This window comes from Morone saxatilis, unplaced genomic scaffold (assembly GCF_004916995.1).
Source record: "Morone saxatilis isolate NCDOM2014 unplaced genomic scaffold, NCSU_SB_2.0 Contig16, whole genome shotgun sequence".
NCBI lineage: Eukaryota > Metazoa > Chordata > Actinopteri > Moronidae > Morone > Morone saxatilis.
This window is the reverse complement of record NW_023339718.1, coordinates 25,112,436-25,122,535: the sequence shown is the minus strand read 5'-3', so window position 1 is coordinate 25,122,535 and position 10,100 is coordinate 25,112,436.

Sequence of the window (10,100 nt, the reverse complement as noted above, 5' to 3'; positions counted from 1 at the left end):
TGCCCCAAAATCCCCCAGGCCAGTTCAGTTTTCTGACCTCTGTACTTGTAAAACCCTGCATACAGAAATGCTGATGAGGTACTCCTGACTATCTGCATACCTACCATACCTCTGTATGCAGTTAGTCAACTAGCTTAACACTGAGCAACAGCACTGAAAATATCCTAGTTAAAAAGGATATTCAAATGGCAAAAGAATTAAGGTTCAGGCTGTGTTGTGCTGGGTAAGGGTTGTGCTGAATTACTGTACGGTACTGGCACCTTTTTAGGTCCAATTCAGGCACCACTTACCGCACCTTTGAGCAATACTTGAATGGAACTGCGATAGCTGTCTTCAAATTTGAGTAATTTTTACTAGACGAGGGAAAGTTTCCAGAGCCTTTAAAGATGATCTTGATCACCGGGTCCATTGCTGTGATCTCGCAATGTGGCAACATCGCTGTTTTGGAGCAATGCAACAATCTGTAAAGACAGTATTTAGCCATCCAGCAGATACACTACATCACTACATTATTATTACACTGTTCACCTGTTGATGAATGTAAGTCCAATATTCACTCATGTGATCTTTGATAATGGACACAACCGATAACATTTGAATACTCTTTTAAATTTAATTCTCTTTTGCTACACACAAAAGGGACAGAGAAAGAAAGATGCACTGCCTCTTGTGATAGCCGAATCACAATAGTCACATGAGCGCAGCTCTCTGTGGCAAGTGAGATTCAGTGCAGATCTCATCCATCATTTATGCAGAGCTCTCCATTACAGGTTCATTTGAATGAGAGGATAGCAGAGCCCTCCCTTTCTGCGCTCTAAAGGTCAGTGATTGAATATAGTCCTCATGCAGAAAGTAACCTGATTTCCCTCTCACAGTTTTGCAATAATTCCAGGGCTTTTGCGGTTTAGTAAATAACAGCGCAGACTTAGTATGCCACAGAACTGTTGCATTAATCTTTCCCTAGAATCAGTGGGATTACTCTCTGTCAATTTACAGTTTAGAATTGGGTTTACTATTCAAAGCATTGCGACATTCTCCTCTGCACAGTTCCGGTGTGCATGTTGCAGCTTATTTGATTCAGCGCAGCATGTGCCGAACCACCTCTAGTGTCTGGGTAGCTATAGTATCAGTTGACCAGCTGTTGAGAGGAGGAAATGAGCCTCGCCGTAATGATCATCCTGTGGTTTTATGCACCTGGCCATTGGTTTGTACAGAGTCTTTCAAATTAACTTTGGACTAATGTCTCCAGGACACCCTGCCGAGTAGGTGTGGGCGGAAACTGTGTCTCATTCTACTGTATCCATCTCCAGATTGAGGAAATACTACTGGTGTCTCAGCATAGTGCCAGCCTCAATTAGCACAGTGAGGTGTTCTCACCTTTCTAGCAAAAGGAGTGTGAAAGTGGAGATTGAGGCCTTGAGGCTTTGTCGCGGATTTCCTCCTTTAATGCACTTTGAATGATGATACTTTAAGTGGTTTAACTTGTTTTGTTTCTGCAGATCGCTGATTCCGAGTAAAGGACGTATGTCTCTCAACATTAATGTGAGCAACACCAGAAGCAGCTTAACCCTTCAATTCAAAGCAACAATGATTTTCAGCAGCATGGGCAGCAACATCATAGAAGTAAAGAGTCAATAGAGAGTGTGAATAGTGATGTGTGAAGCCTCTAATGTTTTTCATCGCTACAGGTCAATATACTATATGTCTCTGCAGGTCTTATGTACATTTTATGGGGTAACATAAGCTCAGACAAAAGAGATTTAACAACTGTTGATCACCAGCCTCAACATATTGTTTTCAACATCAGAAGTTCAAACTTAAAGCTGCACTAATCAATAAATGGATATCAACAAAAAATTACAATGTGTATTGTAAAGGGTTGCTTGAAATGGTAAACCCTCAGACAAACTCTGCAGGTCCTAATGATGGGAATTCTGGATTTTAGTGAGCCAGATCTTTTGGCTCAGCTCAGCAATAAGTCAGCTCCCACATGGCTCTGAATGTAATACCACGTTTGGCTTTATAATTGAGACAGTTTAACCTATAATTGATACGCGGGGTTATATATCACTTAAATTATTCAGTGTACCTATACTAAATCATAATTTCCAGAATACCATAGTTTTACATTATGTACTGCTAACAGTAATGTATATAAATAGGTAAACAAAATTGCATGCAGTTGTTAAGATTGTTCCCCTCAGCCCAACCAGTCATAAGTAGCCACAGACAGTTTTTCAGTGTTCAGGAGAACTTTTGCAGCCAGCACAGGACATTTACAACCCACAGCCACATTGAAAAGGATACCATATGTCAGGAAAGGGGCTGCTGAGTGGCTGTGTGGGTACTTTTCTCATAGCCAGGCTAGTGTCTCTCCTACGAGGGAGTGTGTGGGAAGTGCCAATATGTAGTCACAGCCACGGTAAAACACATGCTGTGTGGAGTGTTTGAGTTGCAGTCAGTCAGTCCTGAATGTCTAGAGAAGCTCAGCATATAACAGTTATGCTGGCCCCATGAGTTCTATTCACTTCCATGCAGAGAGAGAGAGAGAAAATTGCATGTCAAATCTGTCATGTTCAAGTCTACAACAGTAGCCTCACCACAGAGGTGAGTTGGTCTAGACTGTCTTACAGTGCTGGAAAAGAACAGCACATTATAGCACATTACAGTTTTTATTTATTTGTTTTTTCTACTTTATACTTACTCCACTAGATTTCAAAGGCAAATATTCTCCTTTATACTCTACTGCACTTATTTGACAGCTATACTTTATAGTTTGGCCCAGGGCCTTAACCAGGATTTTAGGAATACTGAGGTCATGAGTCCTGCTAGGGGGATTCAGGGTCAAATGTAATTCTTACTTGTGATACAATTAAAATAAGGGGTATTTCTAATTACTGATCAATAAACTGTAGTAAAAATTGATGACTGAAACATTTTGGTAAGAATCAGTGGACACACAACCTGTCCCTTATTTCCTGTCTGTGAAGATTCTCATACATGAAGGTGCAGCATTAGAGAGCAAATGAATCAGGAAATGTTGTCTTTAGCAGCAGAATGAGCCAGAAGAGGCTGACTTCTGTCTCATACATACAAACATATTTATTTTAGAAATATATGCCCTGATGATGATTGATCTGCTGCTGTGTAACTTTACTGTAATGTATTTGATTATTTCCCTCTGTGAATATTTTTGCCACTGAAAATGTCAGAGCGGAAACTCCTGATTGATTCTGTGCACAAACATTTGGACATACGTTTGGAAATCATATAGGTTAATAGTGTGTGAGCACAGATCTTGAACAAACACGGTGTTGACTGATTTTGTAGTTAGTCTGTTTTTTGTGTGCAATGTTTTATATGAAATTTTCTTTTTGGAAATAACTACCGAGGTCTGGACCCCAGTGACCTCATAGCTGGCAGTCATGGTTAGACCAATATGTCTATAAAATAAAATACTGCTTAAATGGTAATGCATCAATAGTAAAATAAAATATAATATATATAGAATAGTACAGAAAGGGTGAATGAATCTTAAGTAAAGATTTACTTTCGCTTGTAACTGAGTATTTTATAAGTAAAGGATCTGCTGACTTATTCCACCACTGTTGTTTTGTTGCTGGATTAGAAGTGGGGGTCTCCTAAAAACTTGTTTTCTAAATTTTAAATCAGAGTCTAATAAATAAAAATAAGTACACAAAATTCCATATATTTGTTAAGATCTTAATCTGGGACATGTCTACTTTAACATACATGTAACTTGGCTTCAATTTATCTCTATTGCACCTCAAGGTCTTGCTGCTTTTGTTTGCTGATATTGCAGATAAATGGCAGCTAGCAAGGTCTGTTATGTTAGCTTTGACTCATATTCATCCACATATATGAATATGAATTCAGCAGCAATATTAATATATTTTAAAAATGTAGTTCAAAATACAAAATTACTAAGCTGTAGGATATAGAAACACAATAAATACTTGAGAGCCAGTTTGTCTGTTCTGGGCTAATGTAGAAACATGATGGTTCAACATGGCAGACCCACGGCATCTGTGTATAAAAAAATGCTCATTCTAAGGTAACAAAAACACAACAATTCGTATGAATATTGTATTCAGTAGACAGTTTAGTGACAATTGTTCCTGTATATGCAAGCAGAATAAACCCTTCTAACGGATTCATTTATTGAGCGGCACCTTGAGTATGAGTTTTTCCACTGGCACATATGTGCTGACCTGTGGAGCTGTGAAAAAAAAAAAGTTTTGTTGGATTTAGTTATTTTTACATAATGGTGCTGGTGTCTGTCATATTTTCTTGCAGAATTGCCACATGTAAAATACCTGCGGCTGTAACCTTTACAGACCAGCTGATGGCCTGTATGTTACTGCTCCTCCTGCTGCTGCTTTCCACTGCAGCTCCTCTCCCAGATCCTCCTTTCAATGTCACATTTCTCTACAGTTCAAACCGCTTGGTGAGGCAGCGGTCCACACTTAATATGCTGCAGTACTGTTACATCAGTCTTCCCCCGGAATTGGTAAATGCATTCAACACATGATTTTGTGTCGCTAAAGCAGCTTTTAAAGCATTATCCGTCACACTGGCCAGATGAATGGAAATAATTTGCATGCCACGCACACGTCTCATTTGAATGACGACTGAAGGGACATATTTACAAAAGGACACGTAGACTCTCTATAGTCCCGACTGTGCGAGACATCAGATGGCTTTGATAACAGCAGCCTGGTGGTCACCCCAGCTGGGGGGCTCAGATCAACCAAGAGAGACAGCTGGGGGCCCAGCAGAATAGACCATCCACAACACAGCATGGACTCTGTATCATCACTGCCTGTTTTTCTTTTCCCTCCTCTGTTTTGGGGCTTGGGAGAGCTAACTGACGGGTGTCGAAATGGGTTTGGATCACTATGAGCCGGGCTTAACTCGCCAACACTGATAGGCTTTGGCATTTAGGTGTGTAATTATTTATTTAGCTGCTTTTTTTCCATCGCATGAAAACAATTTTGCTCATGCCCTGATACGTGATTTGGGTTAATAGAATTTAAATACATTCTGACTACAATCCCCAGAAGAGCTTTTAAGCTAACAGAGATGGGGAGCAGTCTGTAGGAAAGTGATGGAAGGGCTATAATTACTTGCCAAAGATGTGGTTTTTATATCAACAAATTACTGGGTGTACAAAGCAAGCTCTGTGGTCTCAGAGAAACGGTAAAGATAAAGCCTCTCTGCTTTTTCTTCCCGGTGTTTGTCTCTTGACTGTAATCCCATCAAAGACTCCCCTGCTTTTTGTTTTTCTTTTGCGAATGCTAAGATCCTCCCCCGTCTTGGGCTTACCTCCCCTCAGTATTGGCATCTTGGAGTATGCTCATTGGTGATTACTCACTTCCAGACAAACATCTGGGAGCGTAAATACAGCTAATCCCCTTCATCACCACAGTATCTCCACTACAGTTAGTTCTTCCTAAGAGTAAATACCAAAACAAGAGAAAGGACTGACGACAGGATAAAAAAGAGCCACTACTACACCAACAGCGTCTGAATGGAAACATGACTCAGTGCCTGTTGAATGCCAGCAATTAGTGGCACAAACTGTTTTTCTTTGCCTTGGTTAAAATGACAAATGAATATAAAGACCAAACATCAGTGTGTGACCTTGACAGATCAGGCTGATCATTTAGTCCCAGTACCAACACCTTATTCAGACATTCAGCGGGGTCATTACCTTGGCAGAGGACTACACACCTACTTTAATTTCAGGGGGAAAATGAGTATACTCATGTTTGGAAAAAAGCGTTTTAACATTATGTTTATGAGAAAAGCAAACATCTTAATTATGGTCATGTTATTAAGAACGTATTTTTATTCATGCAGTGCTGACAAGCCATTTCCAGTGAGTACAGGCACTTGAAGTTTCAGTTAGCTTTGCACAGAAACAGGCAGTAGAAATTATCTTGAGAGAAACCAAGAGAGCACTTTAATACTTTCAGTCCATTTCAGAGCCTGTGCTTTCTCTCTTTTACTTGAGTAAAGAAGTCGAATCAGTACTACCCGATCTTTTCCAACCAAGCTGTGTTTGTGACTCCCACTATGGAGTCAGATCATTAAACAGATTTATTTTTTAGCAGTGATTTGTAACAGTTTTGGGAGGTGCTAATAAATAATGTCGCCCTGCTGATAAGGGCGTCCCATCTGAAAATGCTTCCGTCTCGTTCTGGAAGGCAGTTAGAAACAATATTCTTTATTGTTTCCTTTGAAAGGACTTGCTGCAACTATGGTTTGGTTAAGGTTAGGGAGAGAAAATGATTATGGTCAATAAAAAGGCAGTCATTAATTGCAGGTCTGCAACGGGACACTAAAGCTTGATTTATAGTATATACATTAAGTGGTTATGGCATAGCTACAGACCTTATACACATAGCTGCCGTAACAGGTGTGAGGTTCCTCTAAATCTATGTTGTGGCTATGGCAGCGACAGAGATACCACACAGGGACCACAAGAACTGTGATTGGACACACAAATCAAACACACCACACACAATTGCAGATCTCTGCTGGGGCAGAAGTGAAGCAAAGGTCAAATGTAAAAGACAGCCAGCTGAGAGGCCCGCCTGAGTTGTAACTGATGACCTGTCTGTATTTTCAACTCCAACTCCATTCATATGTATGTACGCATTTACAGATTTGCCTAAACATGTACAGATTTATGTATGCATTTACTGATTTGTCTATACATTTGCAAATCTCAATACAGTTGAAAATTTGATTACACACACACAGATACAGTCACATGACTCACATTTGTAAATAGTTTGGCTACAATAATGGCCCCATACTCCTGGATCCCAGTTGCATTTCCGAACTCACATCAAAGTAATCTCCATAAACAGATCTTTGCATGTGAATGCAGAATCTGTAGGCAAGGGACAAGATTTTGGTATCGCAGCATTCTGGTTTCTGTTTGTAGTCCAAGAAGTTATTGACCAATCAAGTTTGAGTGGGTTGCATGCAAGTAAACGGTCAACGTGGAGAGAGAAAGATGTGAAACAAATTAGCCTTAATGCAAACCCATCAGGTATCGTCTGACCACAATTTAGCTTTTTATTAGCTTTTTAAAAATATATCTGCATTCATGTGCAGAGCTCTGTTTATAGAGATTAGCCGAAATGTCAGCTGGACCTGAAGCACCTACAAAAAGTTGCTAAAGGGGACAGTAAACAATCAGGCGCATGGAAGAGGATGTATATGTGGGCTACACTGGAAGCCCCAAAACATAGGCCATTGCCCCCAGAGGCTAAATCTTCACCTTGACGATAGCCAATGGGTTCCAGGACCAGGGCTCCCTATGATCCACCTGAGAACATGAGCTCAGCTTAGTATTAGTATAAATGTTGCTATTTACATCTCATCTTTTCTCATGAACTGACTTTCTAAACTTTTTAGTTATTCATGTATTATTTTGATAATCCTTTTAAAGATAATTTTTAAAATACATTTTTGCCTTTTAGGTCATTTGGGCTGTTTTCATCTCCTTTTCCCTGGTTTTTTAATAGTTTGTACTTTAGCATTTTTGCATTTTAATTTGCAGTTTTTTATTCTTTAAAGTACTTTGTAAACAGTTTGTTTGAAAAGCACTGCATAAATAAAGTCTATTATTGTTTTAAAGTATGGAAGTACTGTAGGTGCTGCACATAGATCTCAATTGCTGCTTGAGTGTGCAGTTATGAGTCCTTTCTGTTGAAGAATCACAGAAGCAAATTGAAAATACAAAATGCTCTGTTTCTGAATCCTTGGCTCATCTAGCAGATGGATCTTTTATTTCTGAGCAGTAATGAGTAACAGACTTGAGGTAAATGACTGCTTTAACAGCGCAGTTGTGTTTGGTAATGGAACTCATACTTCCCATTTATCTCATAAAGGTGTACCTTGGAGGAAAAACATTCTCTGTGAGTTTGCCAAACGCAACGGATAAAAGGCAGAGATGGTGTTTGTGGATGGGCTGCTGTTTGCAGGAAGCCACTGCACCGTTTCTTCTGCTTTCTACTCTCCCAGCTTGGCCGCAGAGGCAAGCTGATTGGCGTCATCATCTCAGCATTTCACACGCAGCAGTCAGGCATCTCTCTGAGCAAAATCTAATTAATTGTTCGTCTTGGCTTGATACGCCGAGGGTTTAGTATTGATAGTTGTGATCATAAACTCTCTAAAAGACACGTATACAAACAAACATGACACACATTTCTACACGGGCAGTTTTTAAATAATTGAAGGAGAAATATGAGCTACAACACAAAGTATGATTCAGCTCTGTTTGAGCGTACAATGAAACCATCAGACAGGAGAATTGCTTAGTAGTTATGGAGGTATTTAGTCGAAGAGAGCTTTTCATCAGGCCTTTTCACACTTGACACCTGTTCAATAAAAACCCTCAATGTAAACCACATCATCTTGACAATAAGTTTTTCACTGCAGCAGCATGACACACTTTTGAAAAGAGTGAACATGTGCTGCACATGGTAATCCACAGGGGTTTGTTCTAATACAATAAGTAATCACTACTTCTCTGCCAAATGGGATTTAATCCCCACTGACTATTATAACCAGAAGTGTATGACAGTGGATGAACCCAAGTGTTGATGCTGTTTGTTTAAGGTGTTTAACATTTATTTTCATATTAACAATGGATCAACTGATTTCTTGTAATGTGAAAGCTCTACAGAGGGCTTTGACATCTTTCAACTAGTTGTTTGGTTGTTAGCAACCAGCCAGTGAACAGTGGAGTATTTAGAACTGTGGAGAGCCGGATATATTTCTCAAGCGTTGGAGGTGACTAACACCTCGTTCACATAGGCCGCCTGAGCAGCACGTGGCATCTGCGGCGCGTGACGGCTGCGTCTCTGACGTGCACGGTGTTCACACCGAGGGTGTGTCAGCTGCTGCTGCCAGCACTATGTTTCCCTTACACTTTCCCTGTATAATGTCCATAAAAAATCGAAATTTTCATATAATTTCATTCACAATGCTATATAGTTTAAATGTAAATGTATAGAGTGGTAACCAGAAAGCATGTGTGGTTTGTTTACCCGAGAGAGAGAGAGAGAGAGAGCTCAGTGGAAAGATACTCTCTTTAACTGGCTCACTTCCGGAAATTCTTTCACAAGTCGTGTTGAATAAAAGATTACTACAGTGTTTTTACTTTGAAAAGGAAGTTTAAACTGTACTGAAATATGTGGATATAACTACCAATAGATCCTGCGCGGCTTGCAGTAATAATAGGCGACTGACTCTCTAGTGAAGCGTCACTGCAGATGCAGCTGAGACGCAGGTGGTGTGAACAAGCTGTAACCTTGTGGACCAGCTGGCTGCTCGAAAACAACAATGGCAGTTGCTAAAGAGATTAGCGTAGATGGTGCTAGCATCAGTTGTATCAGACCTGGAGAGTTTAACTTTATAAAAAACAGAGCAAAGCACAGCACTGAAGGCTTTTCCTAATGGAAAAGATATTTTCGCTCAACTGACTTCAAGAGTTTGACCATGTTATATGGTTTGTTGTTTCCAAACAGTTTCCAACGTCAATTTCCATCTGCGCAGTCAGGTTCAGTGGTGACCAAACCAAAAGCTAGAAAGAAAGCAAATATTGATCTTACATTTTAACTAACTCCAAATAAAGGCTCAAGTTACAACACAGGCAACTGTTTGCTAACTTATTATCTCTTTAATACATATTAGTTTTGTGTTTTTGGCTTGTTGCTGGGCAGAAAATCAGTTCAGTCAGACAACAAACAAGTTTGAAATGTTTATTAAGCAGTATAGCAGATTTATATTTTGGCGTCTAGGCTCTGACCTCATCACTCCCCGCAGATATGTTTTCATAGAGATATTGGGGAGTGATGAGCAAATACCGTAAACCCTAGCCGGACCCTACAGGTGGATGCTGGGGTGGTGGTGGGGCTTACAGCGCAGCAGCATCAATACAGATGCAGGGCAACAGCGGCATTGACAAAGCAGAGGGAGAGCTGGGAAATTTTGCAGCTTAAATAGACTGCCAGATTGTAAGGGTGCGATTGGTTACTGATTATGGAATAAGGCATGTC